The sequence below is a fragment of the Anser anser genome (assembly GCF_964211835.1).
Source record: "Anser anser genome assembly, chromosome: Z".
NCBI lineage: Eukaryota > Metazoa > Chordata > Aves > Anseriformes > Anatidae > Anser > Anser anser.
The window spans coordinates 43,236,845-43,263,847 of record NC_139723.1 but is presented as its reverse complement, the minus strand read 5'-3'; positions in this window follow the sequence as shown (position 1 = coordinate 43,263,847).

Here is a 27,003-nt window from a genome sequence, read left to right as displayed (position 1 = left end):
ACCAGTACTCCCAGGTCCTTCTCTGCCAGGCAGCTTTCTAACCACTCATCTCCCAGCCTGTGGCCCCAAGCCACCATGGAGCAGTGCCTGCCCCTAATGGCTACCAATAGAAGCGTGTCCTCTGAGGTCTGGGGGATTTTGTTCTCACTGCAGGCCATACGCTCACCCCTGCCCTGGAGTGGAGCACATGTTTCACTCCACCAGCAGCTTGGCATATGGTTTTTCACAGCCACAGCCATGGGCCCGTCACAGCAGCTCAGGCTAGGGCAGCGCAGTAATTTTGATTTCCTAGAGAGAAAAATAATAGAAGAAAAAAAAATATTTTCTTTGGTGGAGAGGGAAGCGACTTAGCAGGAAGTGGTTGCAACAGTAAATGAGGATTAAGGAGATTAAACTGGAGGGGACTTTTTCAAGCCATGAAAAGGTGAAATAGTCAAGAGTGGCCCTGAACCATTTTGTTTCAGAGAGAGCAGAGCGTAAGGAAGTCAGCTCTTAGATAAGTTTATTTCACTGTTTGGAATTCTGAAGTCTCTTCATTCGGGGTATGCAAAGAAGAAATAAATAAATCTGTGTGATGGGGGGAAACAGACTTTGTTAAGTCCTAAGTCTAAAGAAGCCAAAAACCACATGTTGAATGGAAGTAGTGCATAAATCATTTTTGCGTTGATATAGTTGTTTGAGGGAAATCCTATACCTCTTCCAACATATGTCCATACATTCACAGAGTGTTTTCTTCAAGTAGCAGAACCGAGGCAAAATCTAACCAAGCATTAGGATTTTGTGGCAAAAGGGCTGTTCAAAATAACAATCCCAGAGAACCATCTCAGTGGGACTGACACATTTTTTGTTGATAATGTTTTTTTTACATTCACCTTTGTTGATAAATTACTGTAATAGGCCCACAGGAGTGCAGACAAATATAAAGCAGTCTGCAGTTTCATGTTGGAAGCTAAAAGGAAATCTAGAGCTTACCTCAGCCTAGTAACATGTTAAGACTACACTTTCCCCAGTAAGCTGCGACTTCATGTTACCTACAAGTCAGGTAATTACAGGTAGCCAACCTGAAACAGAGAGCTTTCGGAAGGGAGCAAACATGATCACAAGAAGAAGGGATGGCCTGGGCTGTAAGCAATGGGCATGGGACAGAGGGGACAGGAGGGACCTTGGGACGGGAGAGGGTCCACCCTGCACATTGACAGAGCTGCACAGTGGGGCAAGCAATTGCACTTTTCCAGGGGAATCAGCCTGGTGGGGCACTTTGCAGTGCCATGAGTGAAGTCCAGGAGTGCATTGATGACAACTTCTTTTACACAGGTGATCAAAGAGCTGACAGATGGAGATGTCCTGTTGAGTCTCATACCTACAAAGGAGATCTGGTTGGGAATGTGAAGTTCAGGGGCAACCCAACTTTGAGCACCTATGAGACAATCCAGATGAAGGACAGGGTCCTGAGAGGAGGGAGCAGCATGAGAAGTCTGAATAAACAATGGTCCAGGGTGATTTATTAATGTGTATAAACACCTGAGGGAAGGAATCAAACAGTTGGAGTTCAGTGTTGCACAGTGACAGGACAAGGGGTGATGGGCACACGCTGAAACAAAGGAAATTTACCTAAAAATTAAGAAAAAAACTTCTATACCATGAAGATATCCAAACACTAGCATAGGTTGCCCAGAGAGACTGTGACATCCCCATCTTGGAAATATTGAAAACCCACCTGGACACGACCCCAGGCAGCCAGCTCTGGTTGACCCTGCTCAAGCAGAGAGGGTTTGAGAAGACAATCTCCAAAGGTGCTCCTGGCCTTGGCCATACTGTGGCTCTCTGTTTCCATAGCACATCTAAGAAAACCTTTTCCATAGTAGAGACCAGATCTGATTTCCTGGAAATCAAAAGTTGCCTTAAAAAGGTCTGGTGTAAATCACTTTAAATATAATTTGTTAAAACATTACAGCTGTGCAGTTTTGTAGGATAACAAGAATGCAACCTTTACTCACTAATAACTCCTAATGAGTTCCCCTAAACCAGCATGGAAAATTGCTTCTTACGAAAGACAAAACTGCAAATATCTGAAACAATAAGGTTATAGTCATGACAGGACAGTTAGAAGTGACTACATTAAGTTAACATTGATGGAGGGATCCCCTAATAGCTCCACTCGCAACTTCTCCCATTTGTATCATGTTGCACATTCTCCCTCAAGTAAAGTCTACTGGCACAGGCTGGGCTCTGGAAAAAGTATATTTTTAGTATGAGCAACTTAGCATTAATAGAGTTAAGAGTTTCTGAATTCAGCATGAAAACACATTAGATCAGGAACTGGTGACAAATCCTACTTCTCCAATGTCAGGTGGATTGAGTAATGTCTGGAAAGACTATGATTCTAAAACGAGCGTCTGGACATGTCAAAACAGTTTAAATATCCTTTCCAGAGTGTGCAAAAAAGAAGTTAACTATTTGCTTAGTTTAAAATATTCTCATACCCCACTGAAGCTATTACTTACCATATTGTAAACCTTTCCCTTTTTTAATATGAATGCTCCCAGCAGTCAAAGCTTGTTTAATATAACAATAACTTGAGGGAAGAGGTATGAAGTAAACACTTTTTTACCTGCTTTCGTAGTGGGACAGAGGTGGGTTTTAAACACTCAAGTCAGAACACTTTCTTGTTCTGTGTTTGTTATACACTTACAAGAACATTTCTGAATATTGCATGGGTCAGTAGAATCTGAACAATAAATATGATTTTATTCTTCAAAAGTGCCCATCTTTGGATGAAAGCTAAGCTACCTTTGATGAACTGTAGACTAAGCTGGAACAGAAACTACAAAAACATGCTGAATTTTAGTTCACACCAGTACCAATGGCACGGAGAAAACCAGTTACAAGCTGCTAGAAGCATAATCAATTTCCCAGATTCCAGATGGCCTTGTTTGGACATATCAAACACTCAGCACCTTCAGAGAGCTAGCTTTCCTACTTCCACCATCAGAAAATCAGTGTTGGCTTCTGCCTGCATGCCTTCAGAGTGATGCCAGGAGACCCCAAGTGCAGTCACTGCAGTGATATATCATTCACATGAAACTTAACATTAACCAGAGTATTAACTGAATTGGGGGGGGGTAGTTTGATTTCCAGAATAACTGCACATCCAGTATAAATGATCTTTAGTGTTTTACTGATCTATTTGCATAACTTGTGAAAAAGTAATTGACAATAGTTCACATAATTTCAAGAAATATGGCAGGTAAAAAATAGAGGCATCAAAGGTTTTAGTTATAAAGTTTTGTCTCATTGACTGCTTTTGCTTTCCCTAATTACTATGTACATCTATTCACTGTAAAGGCATTCTGCCAAAAATAAAATCCCCAACCCCCTTCCTCCCCAGACTAAATAGATAAATAAATAAATAAATAAATAAATAAATAAATAAATAAATAAATAAACAAGCCACAGAAGCAGTAGGAATTATAATTTTACAGTGACAATTTTAAATTGACAGTGGCAACTCCTCAAATATCTGTGTTTTAAACATCTCTATGCTCTAGAAAAAAACTGCCAGCATATCAAAGTTACATCTGCTACACTGAATCTTTCACATACATCTCACTGTCTCTTCGCTCTTCCCCATTCTGTTGTGTATATTTGTGTAAAACAGGTTAAGCAATCTCAGAGTGTATGAAAAGTGCATGTACTGATTTTGGCTCCCTTACTTAGGGCGGTTTTTTGTTGTTTCTTATTGTTGCTTTTGTTTCATTCTGAAAAATGTGAAAGATCCAATTCTAACATTCCTTTCAATAACATATTAAACTTTCTGGTCTTCGGTAATTCTTTTCCCCTCCAAAATCAAATTCTCCTGAATTTTTGTCATATGAAGTAAAGTAAAAACAAAACTTGTTGTTGCTATTATGTTTCAATCAACAAGAATATTACTGTATTGTCAGTTTCCCAAATGGAAAAAAAATAATAATAATCTGAGCCAAATTTATATATTGACTGCTGCTGAGCCAAAACTCACTTTTTTTTCAACTCTCTTTTACTGACTTAAGCTCCATTCCAGAAGAATACTTAAATATTTGTCTGTGTGCTTCAAATAGTCCAGCCCAGTAAAAATGTGAGCAATATTTCCCTTCAATCTACTGTTTAGCTCTTCTAGTTGTAAGGTTCAAGGTTTTCAGCTCAGAACAGTGACAAAAAGCAGGGCATTGTAAAACATACATGGAACACTGACTTATAGGAAGAAATTATGTAAAGAGCTTCTGTTCTTTATCTTCCCTCACAAGAAGGTTTATATGAAATCGAATGATCAGAACAGTACTGAAAAAAAATGTTCACACAAGACAGGATTAAACCATGGGATCCGTTCCCATAGGCAGACCCTAAAATACAAAATGTTAGAACTTTCAGAAAGGGATGGATGCTTATGTAAACTTTGAAAACATCAAGCACAAGCATTTGGGAAGAGGTATTAAAACATACTCTCCAGAGCTTAAGGGGAACCATAACTATCAGTAATCAAGATGATCTCTTGTCTGCAAGTTTCTTACACTTTCATCTGAAGCATCTGGCACTGACAGCTCTCAGATGTGGGATGCTAAACGAGATGGATGATGGACATAATCCAGTATAACAGTCTCCACATTCCAGTTTCACTCCTTAAAGGCTACCAGGGCTCTTTCTCCTCCATGTAGAACCTAAAATAGTCCTTGAAAACCTTGTGTGCAGCCCTGTCTCACAACAGATCCCACACAAGGCAGATTCTTAGAAGTATAATGTTATAAAGGAGAAAGATGTTATACTATCAGTTAAGTCAATTATTATGCATTTTTCTTCTTTAAAAGATATTCTTCATAACAAGGTTCTTTTTATGAAGAGCAGTTGTTAAAACTAAGGGGTAATTATTCAATTTTTGTTCACCAGTACTACATTAAAAAGAGTAGAGAAAATGAATTTATTTTATAGAGATCTTGCTCTGGGAATCTCTGCTTGAAACAGAAGTTCTTTCATCAGTTTTGTTTTTGTTTTAATACCAAACATTTCTGAATGACTTTTAGATATCAGTTTTTAAGCTCCGTGTCCAAATTTTCAGCTGATGCAATTCAATGTGTTTGTGTTGCTAGAGCAATCACAGAAGCAAAGGATAACAAGGAAACTCCAAAGGTGTCTGGTAATATGTCACACCTGTTTGGTAAGGGTGACTGAAGAATATCATTCCCAACATACACATGTCCAACTTCTTTTTGAAGGTGAAGCGTCAGCCTGTGATTTCACCCTAGCAAGCTAGCTGTCTCAGTAACTCTTCCATTGCTTCACGGTCCTTGCCATTGCCCTGAATTACAGCAAAGCAGGATCTGAGGCAGAGCAACAGTGGATTTATCTGAGGCTGTAATACTTTTTGACAGTCTAATAAATGTTTCCTTGCCTGTTTTAATGATGCCAATATTTCCTAATCCTTTAATAGAACCATGTAAAAAAAAACCCTAAATATTCAATTTTCTGAGGCACATCTGGTATGATCCTAAAATTTAAATACACACTTGGTGAACTTAATTGAAAACCTTGCCTTCTCCAGTGACACATACTTTCTGTCTGCCACAAAAGAAAAGGTGGAAGTGTCTCACAATACAGTATTATTCAAAGACCTCCAGATCTGGCTTATCCTGTCCTCAGTAACATTACACATCAGAACGCAGATCAACTATAAAGCATTCCTTAGGACAATTGCTGAAACCAGCAGCTGCTTTTTAAATAGAAAATTAAGGTTGTTCCAGACTTTCCCTCAGACATACAGTAAAGAGTTGCTTAACACAGCATGGCAGGGAGGCAGGCGGTTATGTGAGATGCCTGGGAGAGCAAGAGAGCACGCTACAATGCTGGGAATTCAAAAAATGCCTCAGAGATAAAGTGGAGGCTGCGCACTTATGAAAAAAAGGCAGCTGAAAAGTGAATGTCATTTTTCACTGGGGGCAAGACATCTCTCTGCAGCGCTGCAGGGATGGGCTCTGCAGCTCACGGCGGCTGGGTCCTCTCAGGGATGGGGTGGCATGGGGTTGGGGGCAATGCAGGGACCCTTCTGCCTGCGGGACTGTTTGCTCAGTTCATCTTCAGTTGAAGATGTGGCTGTCTCATAGTGTCTTAGTGTTTTAGGTAGGCCAGGAGAGCGGTTGTCTCTTCCCACCCCATGATTACCATGGCAAGAGCAGTCCCATTGGCCTGGCACTTCTTTTGGGGTGAAACTAGAAGAGCAGGTGTGACCCAGGAGGTCACCTATACGCTCCTCTACACCCCACCACTACCAGCACTGATTGCCACATTTTCTGTAGCATCTGCAACAAAGATGCAAAAAAGACAAGCCATGATGCATTTCTGCACTTTGAGAGTGGTCTTTTTGTATCTGGCCATTGACAGATCTCCAAGGGAGGCTGCTGCTGCTTCACAGCCTGCGGCATGGTGCAGTGCAGAAGTACATTTTACACATCAGCTCAAGAAAGTTCCCATTGGCTCTTGAAGACAGACGGTATGATTGAACTGGACTGATGTGGTAGAGCCTGTTTTGAGCAGGAGGCTGCACGGTGTGACAACCTGTGGTCTCCTTCCCTTTCTGCGGGAGAGTTTTACTATTGTTGCTCGTTGGTGTCATTTTAGTAAGTCTTGTGCAGCACACAATGTTGTTGCTACAGTTTTCAACACTGCAGGGGGATGTTTAAATTTTAAAACCATGTGGTCACTTAAAGAAATTAATGAAAACACCAGTTCCTTTTATTATTTTACCATAATGTCTTTCACATTTTCTTTTACACGTCTCCTCAAAAGCAACTCTATACCAAGCATAAATCAGCTGTCAGCATCCATTTAAAGATATCCTGCTTGAGAATATCAGGATGTGCACGGTGCGGTGTATTTAGACAAAAAATGTCCATATCCTTTACACAAGAATCATTTTTCTCCCCCTCTTCCTCTTCCCTCCCAAAATATGGACCACAGGGCACATATCTCCTTGCATGGTGGTGCTACATGATGGTAAACTCCGCATTTCCTCCTCAAGCTCTTGGAAGCAGGCCAGGACAACCTGGGGCTCAGGGCTGAAACCAACTGGGGAAAAGCCAAACGAACCAATTACAACAGGAAATAATAAAGAGGAAGCTCACATCTATCAATATTAATTGTAAGGGGGGCTGTTTTTAGGAGAGGAAACTCAGGAGCTGGAGAAAGAATGACACCGGGGCGCAGGCAGCAGCTGGCAAAACTGTTGGAGGGGGAAGGATGAGTTCTGTGGTGTGCCAAGGAGGCAAGCAGAGAATCCTGTCCCCATCCCAGCTGATCCAGGGAACAGTAATGATAATGGGGTAGAGATCTGCCCAAAATCACCGCCAGGGACAATTTTGGACCAGAAGGTGCATCTTTCTGAGCAGAACAAGGATGCCATGGCCCTTCCTCAGCATCTGTGAAACCATTCAGTCCAAAACAAGAAGAGTCTTTCCTTTACTTTAATATATCTGTGTTTCCCTGGTTGCATCTTTTTCACTATAAACATTTCATGCTTTAAAGATTTAAGGAATGATCGTGTTACACTGACAGATTTCTTTTAAGGAAACCCCGCAAAATACCAATATGTTTAGTTCTGCCTAGCTGTCCCGTTGCTACTTTGAAATAGCCAATAATCCCTATTGAACAGTCTTCTTCCCTCTCCCACAGGACCTGAAATAAAAGCAGACTCATCACAAAAATAAATTACAGATTATTTTTGCAGAACAAGTGTTTGGTATGTACCCCTGCAATATGCTCCATCAGGTTTTCATACTCCCTCTACCCCTTGCTTTCTCCCTGCCTCCCTCCCTCTTTTAAAGAGAATTTTTTAAAGCAGTAAATGGCAGGATTCCAGGGGTTATGTTACTGCCAAAAATTAATTTAAAAAACAAAAGAGAGAGGCTGCAAGCTGAAAAAAAGGAGGAGTGGGAAATGCATTCCCTCTCCATCTGGGATCTTAGGTCTTGGCAGTATAACTGATGGCATTTTACCTTGAAAATTCTTTGCCTTCTCTGTCTCTCCTGCCCACTAGACATGGCTGATTGCACTGAGCTTTTCTCTTTTTCTTCTACAAAAGGAGACATAAACCTTGCTTCTGCAACTGCAGCTTGCTAGTCAGTAAGGAAGAGAACCAGTCTGGTGTAAAATCTGGTTCACACAGTCATTTTAGGCTTTACGTACTATTCGTTTACTGTAGTGAGATTGTGGTTGAGAATTGAGGTGGAAAACTAGCTTTTAAGAAGATGTTGAAAAAAAGAAACTGGATCTGTTTATAAGAGGCATGATTCTGCCACTGCGCGGTGGAGTGAATACTTTCAACAAATGTACTTCTGTTTATTTATACAGCCTTGCCCTCACATCCACTAAAAACCAGTGCCCTTCACAGCAGCACTCTGGTACAAGTCTAAACCAAATAGCCAGGAGCCAGCCCTGGCCATAGCCACTGCCGAGCCTGGGACAGCCCCATGTGCTGCCACACCGGGGCAGACCAGCTCCGCTGACCATGGGGTGCCCTTAGCGCCGCTAGAGACAACATTTTAGAAAGGAGCTCTGTACCTCTGCTCCCCTTCTCTGGACATTTTTCAGCGATATTACACCCTTTGCAAGATGAAAGGACCAAAACCATTGACAGATTCATGGATTTCAGTGACTGGCAAAATGATGGTCTCTGTTCTTTTATATTCCCCAATGACTGCTAATATTTTATGTGCTCCTCAACCTCTGCTGAGTATGGAGCTAATGTTTCCATTGGTCTGTTGTGTCCCCAGGATCTGTCTTGAGTTGCAGTGGTCAGCTCAGAAATTCCCATTTAACACGTGAATTTGAGACCATACTTTCCCCCATGAGCAACACCTTATTTTTATCTACCTTGAATGCCATCCAGCAGATCCTTCTACAATTATTCACAGCTGTCTTCTGTCTCTTTGCTGGTTTGAGTAATTCACCATCAGCAGCAAATTTTCTTCTGTCTCTGTTCACTGAACAGATAAACACCCTCCACAGATTGCCATTTAATCCCTTTGTTGATTTCATTCTGCTACAAGAATTGATGATTTATTCATACTTTCTGTGGGTTTTTTTGTTTTTGTTTTTTACCTTTGTACAACTATTTATACATGTAAGAATCTTCTATCTTATGTTATGTACCTTAAAAGTTTTAGGTGAAAAAGTCTGTCAAAAGCCTCTGGAAATCTAACAATAATAGGCCAATGGGAAGACTTATCCATGTGCCCCTAAAATCTTTAGAGAATGCTATAAGATCTGTATGATCGAACTTAGTTTTACAAAGGCCATGCTGACCCTCCCCGTATAGGGTAATACTCAAACATCCACCAGGTTTATTGTGCATGCTCCATTGTGAAATCTTCCTATGCTAACTCTCAAAAAGCTAAGAAATCAACAGGCCTTTGAACACACTTTTAATTTCAGTAAACTGGTTTTCCAAATCCAGACCTGGGAACAAGGGCCAAAGTTGGCCCTTTCCCTCATGGGAAGGTCCTCCTGACCTAACCTCTTCGGCACCTCCAGATGTCTCCAATTCCCTCCCAGCTCTGCCACAGCACTCCAACACTGACAGCAGGGGCATCTGGTCAAGAGATATGTCCCAGGCTATTTAAGGGGAAAACTACCCAGTAACTTGTAGAATGAAAAGCAAAGCATTTACTTCATGAGCTCCTTGAGAAATGTGTCTTGCCACCAAAACCAAAACAAAGCTGCCAACATGTGAGTTGGTATTTTCCAGATAAATTGAAGATATAGCCTCATACTGCATGTATTGAAATAGCCAGGTCAACTGTGACACTTGCAAAGATCACATCGCAACAGGCTTGTTATAACTTCTTAGCAGTAGTTAAATGCAAAACAGGGGACCTGGCTTTCTACTTGATCTTCTTGGAGCACAACCAGATGTGTAGATTGTCCACAGATGGCCAGTGAACCTTCTCAGAAATCAGGCTGCTGCTATGATCAAGGGCTGCACATTCATGTTCAGGAGTTATTAATATCATCCGTTCCTTACACAATGACTATCTTCAAGACCCCACCTGGAAATCAGAAGTCAGGTCCCCATCATTTTGGCTGAAAAAGAAAGAGACAGTGCCTGTCCTGAAGAGTTCAAATACTCACTTACCATGGAGATGCATTTTCTTGGAGTCTCTGAGAGAGATATTATGTACTGCATGTCTAAATTTGTTCTTGACTTGCCACAAGTGTCTCTCCCTATGACAATATCTTATGTCTCTGTTTTCCCTCAGGATCTTAACAATGTAAAACTTTTTAGGTGTGTTTGGTTTTTATCCAAATTTTTTTCCTTTATTACATTTTTCCGACTCTCAGATCCATAATTAAATCCACATTATTAATAAAAGCCACTCAGTTTTTTTTTTTTTTTCAGCTGAAGCCCACAAAACAAAGGTTTAACTCTTCAGTAGCACATTTGGCTTCTTGATACTGTCTCTACAATGCACCAGCTTTCCACTCCAATAGCACAAAGCTCAAATATCTGTGTCTTCACATAGCAACAAGCAAATATTTTCTGTCAGTAGAAGAACAGTGCATACAAGGACAATGAAAACAGCTTAGCCCAGACTCCACCAACATAAGAATTTCTTCCCTGAATCTACCTACTGAGGGAAAAAAAAAAAGAAACAACAATGAAAAACAGTGTAGCTGAGCGCCTCCACAGAGACAAATGCTCCCAAAGGCCTTTTCTGGCACCAGCTGACGTACAATATGAGAGTAAGATTGAGCTTTTCCAAAGGTGGGCCTGATGTTAAATTTCAAATGATTTTTTTTTTTTTAAAGTAAACAGTAGAGAAGTTACAGAAAAGTAACTTAAAATGTAGATACGAATCTTCCAGACTGACTAGATGGGATACTCATCTTCCACATTCCCTTTTTGTTGAATTCTCTACCCCGGTCTTCATTCTGCCTCCATGTCGAATAGGCCCCTTCTCTTCCCCCTTGCTGCAGCAAACCACATCCATAAGTCAGGGGTCCTTGCTCTGCTCTGAGAACTGTGAGGTCTCAGCCCTTCTGACCTTCTCACCCCAGAGCCAGGACATCCTGAAAGCCAAAATGGCCCCCCTCTCCCTCTCATTTCTACCATCTGCCTCAAAAGTGGTATCTTCATGTCTTCTGGGGAAAGCAGGTGTTCTGGGACGTCTCTCCCACGAGAGAGGCATTGCCTTGGTCAGCTCTGCCAGCTCCTTTGAGGATGCTAGGGATTAACACCGAGACATTGAATATGACTTCATATCTCACAGGGAGCCAACGTAACGAGCAACAAACCGCGATGACATTTACTTGGCAAACGATGTCGGTGAAATGGAGAGCTGTTCCCCTCAGAAGCTTTCTCCATGTGGCGATGTCTGCTTCGGGGCATAATTCATACAGCTATCTCCGGGTGCAAAACTGGTGTGCAGCACCAGCCTCTGGGTAAGATGGGGCACTGTCCTCCGTAATTCACAGCTGGGGGGAAGCCTGGAGGATTTCCTGTTGTTGCTGTCCCAAGCACCTTAACAGAAGATTGCAGGAGGCAGCTTTGGCCCAAAAACAGAAATTGGGGAAATAAAGTAAATAACGTCATAAATAAAGTAAATAAAGTAAATAAAGTCATCACGTCTGGCTTGTCAGTGTTCTCCTTTTTTCCATCTGTGTTACCTTCCTTTCCGCACTATTACCCGTATCCAGGTGCTGGTCCCAACTGTGTGAGAGGAAATGGTAGGAAGTAGTGCATTCCCTATTTTAAGAACACTCAGGCACACATGGCAATGTGTTTTCCTAAATGTAATTGTGGAGCATGCCGGTTTTTAGCTTGCATTTTAAGAGCATTTGGGCTACATTCTGCCCTCCAGCTACTGATTATTGAATATTTTAATACACACTGCCTACATTACACCTCATTTTCTATACACCTGCCGAGGCTTATAGTGAAAAGACCCTTAAAAATCGTTTCGCCTTCCACCGTCCCCTTGAATTCTGTGGCATTTTTGTTTAAACCAAGCAACAAGCACTTTTATCCATAGACACTTTAAGACAGTGGGAAGGAAAAATAGCCACAGAAAAGATGGTTTTGTACAAAATTTATTTCAGTTTTATTCGCACCACCTAGTACATGAATCCACGTACACACTACTTTGGTACAGGAAAGCCAAAGGTGTAAAATAGGATCCTTAACAGGATCCATAACAAAACATATCTAGTCTATATCAGACCAGAACTGTGAGATTTTTACATCATTTTTCTTTCTTTTTTACCACAAAACACAAAACTGAGATTTTTTTTTTCTCTGTAAATTCATGAAGGAAGGATAGATAATTATGTACACAAAAAAGTTACACAGAACTTCTGCAAACAGCGATGCCACCCATATGCATGAAGCAGAAAATGATGTCTGCAGCCCCAAAAAACAAATACCACACACTTCTGTTTTCAGAGCTAGCCCATTCCTCTATAGAAGTGTACAGATTCCTCAGAAATAAGAGGGGGAAAAAAAAAAAAAAAAAAAAGGAGGGTGAGGAGAGAGGCATTAGCACCTAAAAGAAAAAGAGAAAGTAGACAGTCTAAAAAGCCATGGCAGGACTGTTTGACTGTTTCTAGCACAGCATGTCTGAAAGGGAGAAGCGGCCCCAAAGAGAAGACAACCTGGGAAGACACGTTTCATTTTATATGCCTGATTCCCCAGGCATTTCAAAACAACTCAGACACTGCTACCAGCATGTCTTTAATCCAGTCAGCAATAGTTTTGCCTGCTTACCATTTGCTTTCACACAAAATGAAGCATGTTACAAATGCTCCCCTCCATGTTTGCTCCTGTGAGTTTCCTGATTAATGACATAAGTGCCTCCTGCCAACCCATAGCGTACACAGATAGAAGTAGCATTAAGGTGTGAATTAACCACCTTAAAAGTGCCTTCTGTTTATACAGATTTTTATTTTCCTGAAGTATTGCCAACCAAGCATCAAAGAGCAAAGGCAAAAACCTCTGAATTCCCAGTGCGTTCCTCCCTGCCTCATTACAGATACTGTTGAAGGACAGGATAAAGCTGAACCAACCTGCTTCGATCTCTTCCATCAGTGCAGGCACAACTGGAAACAAGCCCTCCTGGAGTAACGTCAGCACTTTCATTGACAGCAAGTGTAATCTAAGCAAGGGAAGAAGGCAAAACACCAGAAGGTCCTGTTTGGAGTCTGAGAAACCTCTTGCCTCTCTCTGAAAATCAGACTGCCCATGCACTCAGTACAAGATGTGACCATGTCACTGTGTTTATAGAAAAGCTGTTTTGTGCACTAGAGGTGGAGCTGTGAAAAAGCTGTACAAAAGGATCCAGTCTACATCCTTAGTTGACATTAATGCTTGAGGTCAGTAAGAAAGTGCCAATGAGCATCAGCTGAGCCTTAGGACATGGCAATACTTCAAATGGGGATGCCAACACCCGTGCTTTCTCTCCTTCCTACGTGCATGCAAATATATGTTCATGTCTTTACTGTTCACTCATCTAATATTCTTTTATAAAAAACATGGCACCCATCCTACATAACCCTTTATAGCAAGCCAAATCCCCAGGGAAGGTCTTTTAGCAGAGGCTTTAGCTCCTGGCACAGGCTTTTCTGAGGCAAAGGAATCCATGAAGAGGTCCAGGAGGTCCAGGGGATGAGACCTCCACCTTCATGCTCAAACAAGATATTTTAATGATCAACTCAAAGCAGTATATATATGTATCTTCTTAAATCTCAGCAACAGCACGTATAAAAATTAATTAGGGCAAAGCTGGGTTGTTTTTGTCAGGTGTGAATTGTTAACTCATAAAGTTTTCAGGGTCAGCCTCAAGTTTTGCCTGGCCTTGTGCAGAGCCCTGTCCAGATTTCCAAACACCATCACTTGCAGGCAAAGGGGAGATTTTTCACCTGGGTGAGGCTGAGGAAAATGCAAATATAAGTAGAAATAATGAAGATGTCCAGTGGCAACTGTGGCTGTGCTGCTGAATTGTATCTACACTGTGTGACCAAGACAATACATATAAAATCAGAATGCAAACACACAAAGCAGATGAAAATGTCAAAGGGTATATTTCAAAGGCCTTCTACTCTGGGTAAGCAACCAGTGTAACCAAAACTTGACTACTGTATTTGCTACACAAAATGAACCACAAGTGAGAAATGGGGAGAAAACTATAATTCTATTGAATCGCACTCAACAGTACTCTGAGTATGTTACCATAGCTCTATCCTTTTTAATTCTGACAGCCACGTTTTATTCATTAGAGGCACAGAGGGCAGATTCAAATGTAGGGCTCAGTCCTGACAAATTATTTCTGACTTTGAGAGATATAATGAGCTGCAACTGCTGCACTAAAATCATGGATGTTTGCAGGGCAATTCTGCTACTTCATCTAACTCGAGAGAGAGGGGCGTGCTTAAACCAATGTGTGCATTCTTGTAAACTGCAAACCCAATGCAAATTATACAGTGAAGTTTGGAGAGGGGCATAATTTGTTTCACAAATAAATAAACAAACAACATTTGGTTCTCTCTGTGGCTACTACAGTTATTATAGAAGGCCAAAAACAACAGTAAAGCTTTTTGCCATAAAATTATAAGGCAAGAAAATGGATTTAGATAACAGTAGGAGTCTTAATTCTATGTTTGTAAACTTACAGACAAGCTTTTACTCAATTGCAGATTCAGTTCAAATACCATAGCTTGTACAAAGCCCACATTCTCTTTTCTTGTCTCCTTCTATTCCTCTCCAAGTGACATACCGTCAGATAATGCTGTGTTTGCCAGAAGGGCTGAAACACATGGCACGGTTTTGCAAAAGCCATCACTCCACAATGAATTTCAACACTTGGATCATTACATACGATGATAATGTGTCAAAGTACCATGACAATATTCCAATACTGTCCTCATATAGTCAAGAGATTTCCAATTGCAGAGCCTCTTCAAACTTCTCTTTTAAGAAGAAGCCATATTAAAGACCTAATTAAAGAAGTAATTCGGATCAACAAAAATAATGCATTGTCATTTCCTGCTCACATCTTGAAGGAATTGTCTTTCTCTTAAAGATTTTTCTGCAATTGGTCACGTATGGGAAATACACTGGATAATCTTCACCTTCTCCAGGACATTCCATCAGTTAGAAAGAAGACAAAAGTTGTCCTGCTCATTAAAAACAAAAAGAAACATACAAACAAACAAACAAACAAAAGGCTCAAAAATTCCTTCAACTTGACAGCTTGTATAAATACTACTAGTCCTTCTTAATTCCCTGTTCTCTGTTCCCTGTATTTCAGCTTAAGAGAACGTAAGCTTCCTTTGAAAACTGGAAAGGTTATTTGTGTCAAAATCTGATTTTAGTGAACATAACAGAAACTTCAGTGGAATCAGAAATTGGTCACCATCTGCTGAGTGTTGAACACCCATATACTTCATCTCTTACTACATGTTTTAACTTCCAAGTGTTCTTTGCATTGTTCCTAGCTAATGATGTGGTGTTTCCTTTGCAACACTTTGGAACGGTGTGGATTTTCATAAATCAAGCACTGAGCCATCAGAGAGAGCAGCATGACTCAAAAGAAAGTATCTCTTGATGTGAGCAGACTATAGGAGGTAGAAAGCTCACATTTCAATGTTCAGTTTGATTCAGGTTGTCTGCCAACACTCAGATGAAAACAGATAATATTAAACATAAATAAGAACCTATGCTGGAGATCAGAAGGTTAACAGTGGTCAAGAAGTACTAATCTAACAGCATGATAAGAAAATTACAGAAGGAATAATAATTAGCAAATCATATGAAGAAAATTGAGAGGGAAGGCAGAAGTGGGGATGAGAACGACTCACCTTCACAGTCAGATTAAATAATACCGTATCATGATGGAATTTCTCTCACCTCATCAGGCAGCAGAAGTGTATTTTTCCATTAAGGTAGTGCATGGCAAACCTGAATTCTTAACAAGATTTCAGAGAACATACGAGTTCCTTATGTTTTAAGAAGGCTCATGTGTATATTCTCAAAAAATAAATAGGGGATAGTCACCAAGGTCATGATAGAATCATAGAATCACAGAATATCCCGAGTTGGAGGGGACCAATAGGGATCATCAAGTCCAACTCCTGGCACCGCACAGGTCTACCCAAAAGTTCAGACCATGTGACTAAGTGCACAGTCCAATCGCTTCTTAAATTCAGACAGGCTTGGTGCAGTGACCACGTCCCTGGGGAGCCTGTTGCAGTGTGCAACCACCCTCTTGGTGAAGAACCTCTTCCTGATGTCCAGCCTAAACTTCCCCTGCCTCAGCTTAACACCATTCCCGCAGGTCTTATCACTGGTGTTTACGGAGAATAGGTCACCTGTCTCTCCACTCCCCCTTGCGAGGAAGCTGTAGGCTGTGATGAGGTCCCCCCTCAGCCTCCTCTTCTCCAGGCTGAACAGGCCCAGTGACCTCAGCCGCTCCTCATATGTCTCCCCCTCTAGGCCCTTCACCATCTTCGTCGCCCTCCTCTGTACACTCTCCAACAGTTCAATGTCCTTTTTGTACTGTGGTGCCCAGAACTGCACACAGTACTCGAGGTGAGGCCGCACCAGTGCAGAGTAGAGTGGGACAATCACTTCCCTCGACCGACTAGCAATGCCGTGCTTGATGCACCCCAGGACACGGTTGGCCCTCCTGGCTGCCAGGGCACACTGCTGGCTCATATTCTACTTGCTGTCAACCACAACCCCCAGATCCCTCTCTGCGGGGCTGCTCTCCAGCGTCTCGTCGCCCAGTCTGTATGTATAGCCAGGGTTGCCCCATCCCAGGTGCAGGACCCGGCATATTATAGGTGAGCCCAGTCTAGGAGAAGAGGCAGTTCATTACCATAAATGCAATGGTTACTTAGACAGAGGTTACTGGTTGGTGTGCAGAAGAATCTGGTGTTTTGCTTGGATATAAAATTCTTTATTTGAACTTCATTTCTTAGAAAAATTGGGAGGTATTTCTGAAGGTAATTTTCTTCAAGCAGGGGGCTAGTGGACTCAAAGATAAGATTCAGCTTCAAATTTTACAGTCAAATGAGAATGATATTTGAGATTTTTAATTCAGTAAAGCATTTTGAAACTTTACATTATTTATAATTGAAAAGTAACTTAGGGAGTTTCCTATTTTTGATAAGGTAAAGCATACAGAGAAATTTACAGTACAGGGTCTATATCTATGCTGTACTTACCCATCTACATGAATGACCCCATTTAGTGATAAATGAAATTGCTAAGTATGATGTATGTTTGTGGTATTTTACACTTCCTGTGGCTGATGATAAATCAGAAGTTGAGGCTAGCCAAACCAGCAAAATAAGTCAGCTTTAGTCAAAAGTAATTGAAATGCTTTGCTCTGCTATACTGAAATGCAAATTTTACAAGTCTGGGTTTCTCATGGTATCCTAGATATTGCTGGCTGCCTTTTCTATCTCTGTGTGAATCTCCAAAACTGCCTGAGCCTGCTTCAATTTATGGGAAAAATCTTTCTCGTGAATCTGTAATTCTGAAACTTGCCAACAGCTTGCTGCTGGTCCCAGCCAGTCTCCAGTCTTGGGGAGCAGGGGGAAGAGCTGACTCCTCTCAGATTTTTCCTGGGCTTGGATCCAGCCTTTGGGTGCAGCTTTGCAGGGACAATATGTGCAGTTGTGAGGGAGATATCTGCATACAGGTTTCTCATCTCTTCTGCAAAGACAGTTCTAACTACACACACTGACACACACACACACACGCCAAAGACATAAGAACAAACACAGTGCCAGAACTGCACTGAGCATCTCCTAATCATTGTCAGCATGGTAACTCATGCTTTTGGTATCGGCATGCCCAACGCTATGACTTCACCACTGCAAAATTTTGGGTCTCGTTTGCTACAGAAGACCACTTGAGCCACAGAGGCCTGAATAGCTAACCTCAGGACAAAGTTTTTAAGCAAAACAATTCAACTCCTCAAAAGAATGATTTTTCTTTTTTTCCCACTTGATGGCAACCTCTGACCTTGTGTCTGGGGGTGATGGATGAGGTGAGACAGAGCCATGGGAGAAGAGCTGAGGATAGTGGCCTGCATGTTACAGCTAGCAGTCATTAACAGGCAAGGTTTCCTCAGAGGGAAATAAGAATTATTTCAAATCAAGAAAAATAAACACCAGAAGAATCAGCTGCGCAGAGCAGCTCATGTAAAATATGAATGTGGCCAAGGTTTGCAAGTCCAAAGGGAATCCAATGTTGTGAGCTTACCGCAAAAAAATGCAGGCCCCAGCCCTGAGCTCTTATAAAAGTGCTGAAATGAGAGAGTTTTCTACATATTGAGAAAACTGCATAAGTGATTGCAGCCCACAGCTTGTCAGATAATCTTCCCATACCAAGCTGCTGATTGACAGTTACCTATCTGCAGTGTCCTCTTTATTTGTCTGGCGCAGGCAGACGAGAAGACAGGAACAGTAAAATACATTCCCTGGCAAATGCTGAAGTGAGACTTTGGTACACGGAAAAGAAATCTCTTCTGGTGTTTGTTTTGGCAGGAATAATTTCAGCAGACACTATTACAATCCTGTTCGCTTGCAAAGCAAAGCTTTAGCTCCACATTATTATTAAAAATCCAGGGCTGATTGCTTTCCACACTACAGTGTTACTAGAGCTAGCAGAACATAGGGAAACCTGTTTGGTCAGCAAAGATTCTTTCATTAAAAAAAACTGTAAAAATTTTCTCTGCAAAGAGCAAGCTGGTTCGCTTCAAGCAGGGAAGGGAACAAGACCCATCTGAACAGCAGTGCTGTGCATTCGAACATGATGCTCCGAGTCCTTCCTCCCCAGCCACTGGAGCTGCCAGCGGCTGCGTAGCCTCATTGCCACACTTCACATGAGCGAGTAGGCAGATTGTGAAAAAACAGAAACTCTGGCCTACCACTACAGCTGCTCTTCACAATCAGGCTGCTTGAAAAAGCTGAAGTCCAGGCAGTTAATTCTTGGCATCCCAAAAAGAGCTACAGAGGTGAAAGCAGCTCGTCTAGGTACTCCAAACACAGATTTGTGCTTAATAGTGATGCGGCAACACAGGCATGTGTTTCTGCACCTTCTTGGTGGCCGCAATTTCTGGTTAGCCATCCTACTTCCAGTCCCTGAGGACCAGCTTCTGGGCATTGATGCAGGCTATAGATGCATCCCAACTGCGGACCTGCTTAGTCCTTGGTAAATCCCTCTTGACACTGGGGATCTGACCCTGATCTCACCCTCTGCCCAGAATATAGGCACTATGGAGGTGAGGCAGGTGAGTTTCCAAGAACAAAGAAAAAATCTCCTTTTGTCTTTGACCAATCGACCTGTCCCAGACCTCCTCTCAGCCTTTCCCACAGGTAGCAATGGTAAGAGAGAATGTTTCGCATTCAAGTCCTCCAGTGTTCCTCTGTGCACAGCAAGCACTGCTCATTTTAGACCCCAGAATTAGCCACTACATGTAAAACATGCAGTTTACTTAAAATCTAGGTATTTACACTGCCACGCTGCCTTTCTTTCATCCCACTCAAAACATGCCTCATTGGCAAATTATCCTGGAGCATCATTCTTGGTGTGGTGCTAGTGAAACAGTGGCATAAAAGAATAATCATCACATGCGAATGAAAAACTCACAGTCTTTCCTGGTCAAAGTTACCACAATGTTTATTTACCAATGTCAAATACTAAAGTGCTGCCTTTCTCCTTAAACATTTTCTTCACTCTGTGTATACACACTAGGCACATGTTTTATTTTATATGCCTTGAAGCAGAAGTGTTATTTTACTTTTTGATAGCCTGTAGAGCTAAAGCTAGAGCAAATAATTGGTCTCCATATGTTAGTATATCCTCAGAGAGCACAGTCTTTCTCTTATAAATGGAGAGGTCAAAATCAGAACCAGTAACCTAGTTTTATTATTCTTCTGGCCTATAATTGGTAAGAAAGACTCAAAACAACAAGCTCTTGCTTGTGCAAATAAAAGCCATTTTTGAAAATATATTAACCCATGTTGTTTCAAACAGGGATGGGTCAAACTGTCTCCTCAGCAAGTGTTTCAGTTGGCATCATAAACTTGTGAGATCTACAATCCTTCTACTGAGTACAGAGGAACAGCTTTGATCTCCAGTAGATCAGGAGTTGCCTTATGAACTAAAATGAAATGCAAAATGCAAGCCAGCCACAATCCTTCTGCAAAACTGAACCCACCCACAACATTGTTTATGGCTGTTTTAAAAAAACATATTTTCTATTTCCTGCACAAAATGTGTACGTTAACTCTGCCTCTCAAATGTTATCTCTAACAGGTGGAGACTGTTGTGCATTGATTCATACATAAAACATGAAGCCTTCAGGAGACCCGACGACTGACTTCTCAGAATGAAATGATTTGCCCAAGGAAATTGCCCAAGTGTGTATTATTCCCTGTCTGACTGTATATTGTCTTTTATATCAATGTCAAATAAATACAAACACAGCTAAATAGACTTGGAAGCCCGTAGATCTATTCTGATATTTGTGCATCTGGAGGTATTGTTTGCTTTACCATCATCTTCCTGCTTTCTTCAGAGCTACCTGTGATGTGCACTTGAAACAACCATGCAACCAATCTTGTAGGCACTGTTGTGTTCCTTGTTCACACACCCTTAGTTGGCACTAATCAATGTTGGAGATCAGGTCTGAGCCCCACTGGAAGTAATGGCATGGATGTCTACACTGATTTTGCAGGCACAGTTTCATGCCCATACCTGTACACATGCATTGGACCTCACACACAAAAAAACATAATTCTGGGTTTTGATCTTCAGCAGTATTACATGATCAATGAAAACTGCATTGACTAATGTGTTACTCAGCAGTTTGTTGTGGAAGGAGCAGGTTCAGCAGTTCTGTAGTCTACATCTTGCTGTACCATTGCCTGCTCCCAAACAGACTTCTAACTTCCTAGTGTATTAATACCTGTTTCACTTTAGGATATTTTTTGCAGGTATCATTGAGAACCAAGCCCTCTTCGCTTAACAGTCTTGGAGTAGGTATATGAATATGACAAAGAACTTCTCTTTGCAATCAGTAGATGCTACAATTTTTTGTCTCTTCCCTACTTAAGATAACTTGAGAAGACAAAGACAAGAGAAGACAAAGACAAATCACTTCACTTTAATCAGTGAACTGATTCAAATTTTTCAAAAATCATACTCAAAAAAACAAGAACTTTTTTTTTTTTGTCAAACAAAGGGAAAGACCTATATGCTGAAGAGCTGTATGAATTGATACTCTACATCCAATACACCTCCCAGTCCCCTATTAAAAAAAAAAAAGAAAAAAAAAGCAAGCAACCAACCAAATAAACAAAACAAAAAACAGATATCATGAAGTCCAGAGATCTGTAGGAACAGGGATGCAAAACATTTTAAGCATGCCAGAAATAATCGTATGAGAACTGCCTCAGTCTGCCCAATATTTTTTTTTTCAGCACAGTTATAGTTTCCTACGTATTAGGATTCACGTAAGCAGTAAAAAAATTTTCATGTTACCTAGCCATAGGTACTAAAAATAGCACCTGACAATATCTTTGCAGGTGGCAAAGGAACTGGTTTATATTTGTACAGTGCTTCTAAAGTACACGTTGTAAATATTTATTAAAAACTATTAATCATTTGTATTTTCTCATTGGCCCCATCTAATCCTGTTAGTATATACATAATAAATTTCTTCTAGAAACAGAAGATCTCTCCTTTCTCATCAGTGTCCCCCCTACAATATTTTATAATAAAAGACACAGCACCCAGACACCATTCCAAGATAGCAAAAAGCATTTGGAAAGGTTTATGTCTTTAAGAGTGCTGAGGTGTCTAGTTTGGCAGAGAGGGTCCCACGTGAGAGAAAAAATTCTTTTTACAAATTAAAAAAAAAAAGTTTTTGTAATTTAGGGAGCTAAAGAAAGCAGAGCTGCTCATTTCCATTTTTCCCAATTTAGAAAAAAAAATTAATGGATGTCATATTTTACAGTGAAGTTGGTCTGGTCATAAGGTGGCTGAATGTGTAAATATATTTTCATAATACAATTAAAATAGACAGGTTAGAGAAATATAGAGCTTTCTCTGACATAAATTTAAACTAGGCCATGTCCAAGAATTGTTTATTCATTTATTATTTTGCTTTGTCATATGTCAAAACAAGTAATCATAGGACACTATTAATTCATCCTGTGGAGCTGTTTCTGACTCTTGGTAGTGCCACATTTGAGTGCTCCAAACAGAGAACAATTAAACTGTGCTTAATAACAAAGCTTTTCAATGGATGGCTTCCAGGACAGCCTACACTATTCTTTAGTGGAACTGGGAATTAAAAAAGCAGGGCCACTTTCCAGGTAAACGGTATATCCTGACCCAAGCAAGGCTCTCTCATTATGTATAGACACTGCAAGATAAGCAGACCCGATAAACAACCATTGCTAGGCACACTTGCATCTTCTTTAAAGCCTCTTGAGGCCATATTTCCTGACAGGGCTTCCTGATGTTATGATGGCTCCTTGTAAAATGCTTCCAGATCACCTTCCCTACAGCAGATGTAATTGCTTTAGCCCTGCAAATTGCCACAAGAGCATATTGCCTAACAATCTGAAGACCCTCTAACAGAAATCTTAATCCACATCGAGAGAGGTGAGGGTGTATATCTGCTGCCATTGTCATCACGGTGCAGGTTTTGTGGGCCTTATGCCATCACAACACCACTGGATTCTTTTAATTCTCTTCACCTTTGAAAAGAAACCAACCAAGGAACCTAAAAGCTACAGTGGGGTCTTCTCATGGGGAGTGGGACTAATGCAATCCTCCTTCCACATGCCCTGGTCATGGCTCACCGTGGTGCCAATTATCCAGCAGGCTTCTGGGTACAGCAGGACTTAGGGGCAATGCTAGTGCCCTCCAAAAACCAAGACCTCTGACTCCAGAACTCTGTCTACAGCCATTAGCAGCTTGCATTTGCCCCAGGTTACAAGAACGTTGTTGCACTCAAATCACAAAAGCTGTGGTACTAAAATCAAAGCCTGACTGCTAAGTCTATCCTCCTCTCCCACTTTCATACTTTTAAGTTAAAAGTATTTCCCCCTTGACATTTAATTGTTGAAATCTCTGCCTGTCAGTGAGGAAGGAAACCCTCACTTTCCTAATCCAGTTGTAACCAAACAGACTCCTTTTCAAAATGTATTTCTTCAGACTACAAAGCTCTGTGCATTTCACTTGATTAATCATATAAAAAATCAGCATGTAATATCCCCTGGAGCATAATCCCTATGGCGCAGTTCCTGCCTCCTGCTGCATCTATCTCCCTACTGATACTCATGCTGCAAACAAGTTAGAGGAAATAATGAACCTCAAATAAGGAGGGGAAAATAAAGCAGAAAAACAGGAGAGATACCACTTAGTGGTCTGTTTGTTATCTGAGGTCCAAATGTACCAGAAATAGTGGGGAACTAGAGGGCAGGGAAGGAAGAAGGGAGAGAAGGAGGGAGAGGGGAGTATGAAGACATGATGCCAGAGACTAATATAGTAAGTTCAGTCCACCTAAATACATCTTGTCAAAGTTGTTCTTAGTGGGCAGAAGAAGTTAACAGAGAAGGTGACCTTCGGTAAGAAGGTTAAAAAAAAAAAATTAAAAAAAAAATTTACCTAGAAGAAATCTTCTTTCTTATGTTCAAAATAACGTGCATCAATTCTACTATAAATAAGAGGGAAGTTGATAGGAAGGAAACTAAATTCAAAAATTCAAAGCCAGGTTTATAGAAATTTCCTCAGCATGACAAAAGGACATAAAATAAATCAGTGGCACTGAGAGTTCAAAAACCAGTAAAGAGTTATTCAAATGTGCTGTAAGTGACAGAAATCACAGTAACAGAGGCATTCCAGACTCAGACAAAAATTCAATTATTGTTAATAACATACAAAATCCAAAATATGCATATAACTTCATCTTATAGTTGAGAAAAGGCCAGAGACAAATGTGTGGCATGCTATAAGGAAATATTTTCCATTTCACAAAAGTAGGTGGGGGAGAGAGAGTTAAACAGAAAACAGGTATGGAAAACTTAAAAATGATTTAAAACATCTTAAAACATCTTTAAAACATCTTAAAACTGCACAAAGGGTTTGGATGAAGTGTTCATGCTCATGACTGAGATCTTTTAGAGCACAACAGAAATTCCACAGGACTGGGCAAAAAAAAAAATACTGCAAGAGAGGATCAACTACTGGTTGCCTTGGCAGTCAGATAAACATCAGTGGGTGCTGGGAGAACAGGTGGAGCAGCAGTGGGAGGCAGTGACTATATTGCATTGGGCTGGTGATTACTGGTATCCAGCTATGAAGAAAAGGGAGACACTGGTGCCTGACAGCACCGTGGAATGCACTACATCGCTGACACCAAAGCTGGTGCCAAATTTATATTAGCACTTATCAAGGAACAGCCCAACTATGAAACATGCAATGAAGTGTCAAGGTGATTGAAAGTGAGGAATTCTACTCATATGAGTTTTTTTGCAAACTATGCTAATATTTTGTGCAAAGAGGGAAAAAATACAAAGAAGTCTACCAGTAAAATATGGCACTGAAACAAAACTGGAGCTAGCACAAATTAAAGGCAAGATCAGGTTGCTGTTGAATCTGTATCACTTGGGAAGGAATATGCAAAAGACAATGGTAATTCAGGATAGCCAGCTGTATGCTTACCCATGTAGGAAGAAAATGAGGCAGAGACCACAATGACAGGTGGGAGAATGTACTCTGGATGCAGCAGCTGAAAAAGATTTTAGCTCATGACGGCTAATAAGTGAATGTGGCTTTCCAGTTCAACACTGCAGTCAACAACTGCAATCTTTGGGGTTTAATAATGAGGGGATTTTGAGAAGGATCAGAACAGTGTCTTCTTGCCCTGTAACCTATCTAACATGTGACACTGAAGGCAAGCTAAGCCTTCTTTATTGACATAAGAATGCTAATGAAGTCAGGGAAATTTTGACATATAACAATTACAGACTCAGGCATTTAATTTTCAGATATTGCAAACATTCAACCTTATCTGCAGAACATTTAAATTGACACTGAACTTTCTGTCTAATGATGCTACTTACACTGATGCTGGTCCCTACCTCCAGTACAGCAGTCTTTCCATACACTAGAAATAATTTACAAGTTACAGGGAAGCCATAAAAGTCCACAGCAGTGACCTGGGATAAAAGAATTGACAAAAGGAGTAAAAGTGCTAAACATGATTGTCTTGGCTAAGAGATAACAAAGACAGCAGGACATAAAGCCACCTACAAAAATCTTTGAAGTGTTTAAGTGCAACATTAGAAGCCTTATTTTGCAGAATGCAAAATAGGTAAAGATGAAGTGAGAAAGGAAAATCTGAGCTCTTTATCTGGGGAAAAAAAAAAAAAAACGGCTTTCCAAATAGTGAAAGTCATTAGATTGGATTACATACTGACCACATGAAAGAGACATTTAAAACTGGACAAGTAGGAACACATGGTAAGAAACAGAAGTTGTCAGAAGAATAGACAGAGGACTACAACCCTTCCCTCATCCCCAGTTTCTGTCATATGATCCTAGGAATAGTTAGGTCAGATGTAAATGAGTCATTTGTTTAGTGGGGATGGATATATAAGCCAGGACCCACACTATGTGTAGAGACAACTGAGATTCTAGGAACAATTTTCCAGGAAAATGAAACCTGTTCTGACTATAATAGGACTGAAAAAGGAGAAATGAAATAAAAAGAGTTCCTTATGGAAAGAAAATGCAGAAATTACAGCTGCAGCTACCAACAAAAGAAGGCAGAAGGAGGGAAGAAGAAGGGAGGTCAGATACCTTCATGTACCAAGCACATCCAAGATAAGGAAGTGAAATAATATGCAAGGTGATAAGAAGAGTATGTAAACTTCACATGATAATCAAGTCTTCTGACTCTAGCCCTCTGGAAAATAATGGTGTAACCTGCAAATAAGGTAAGGGAGAGAGGAGTGGCAGGCATGATACCTCAGAGAACAGAGCCAAGCAGATGAAATATCGCATCTGCTGTGGAGAGCTTCCTCCCACACCAGAAGCTGCCTATTTGTTCAGCAAAGCTCTCCCTCCACAGGTCTCCTCAGTGGCTTTGCTGAAAAGGGAAGAGGCTGCTAGGATCTTGCACTCATGGGGCTGTGGAGTAAGAAGTGGAGATGCTGAACATCCAAGTCTCACCAACAAAAGACTGACTAGTGTAGCAAGTTGACCGAACGCTAATCCCTCCTTCTGGAGCATGATCCCAGTGCTAGGTGCTCCTCAAGACTCACACACGCAGGAAGAAGATTTTTCTACTCATTAGGAGCTCGCCTGGTGCTCCAGAATGCAGTGTTTCACTGTCACGTGGGCAGTTCCTTTGGGACAGAGAAAATAGACAAAAACTTCTCCCTGTCAGCCGTCTCCAGGGAAGCAGGCAGACCACTCACACCTGCTGCTGCTGGCAGGGTGAGCTCCTCTGAGCCAAAGCTTGCAGTACAGAGATCTTGCACAAAGACAACTTTAAGCTGCCTTACTTCTTCCAAACTACAGCCTGAGGCAGTGGCTGAAGGGGCCTGAGTGTAAACTAGACCATCCTGGAGATCTTGCCAAACCACAGGAACCTTCCCCAGCTTCTCCCCAGCCCTGCCCAGAATCTCCAGAGCTCTGCACCTTGGTACCTTGCTAAAATAGGTTCTTCTACATAGAATCATAGAATGGATTGGAAGGAACCTTAAAGATCATCTAGGGGATGGGCATAGTGTCCATGGGCAGGGACACCTTTCACTATATCAGGTTGCCCAAAGCCCCATCCAGCCTGGCCTTGAACACCCCCAGGGATGGGGCATCCGCAGCTTCTCTGGGCAGCCTGTTCCAGTGCCTCACCACCCTCATCATGAACAATTTCTTCCTTACATCTAATCTAAACC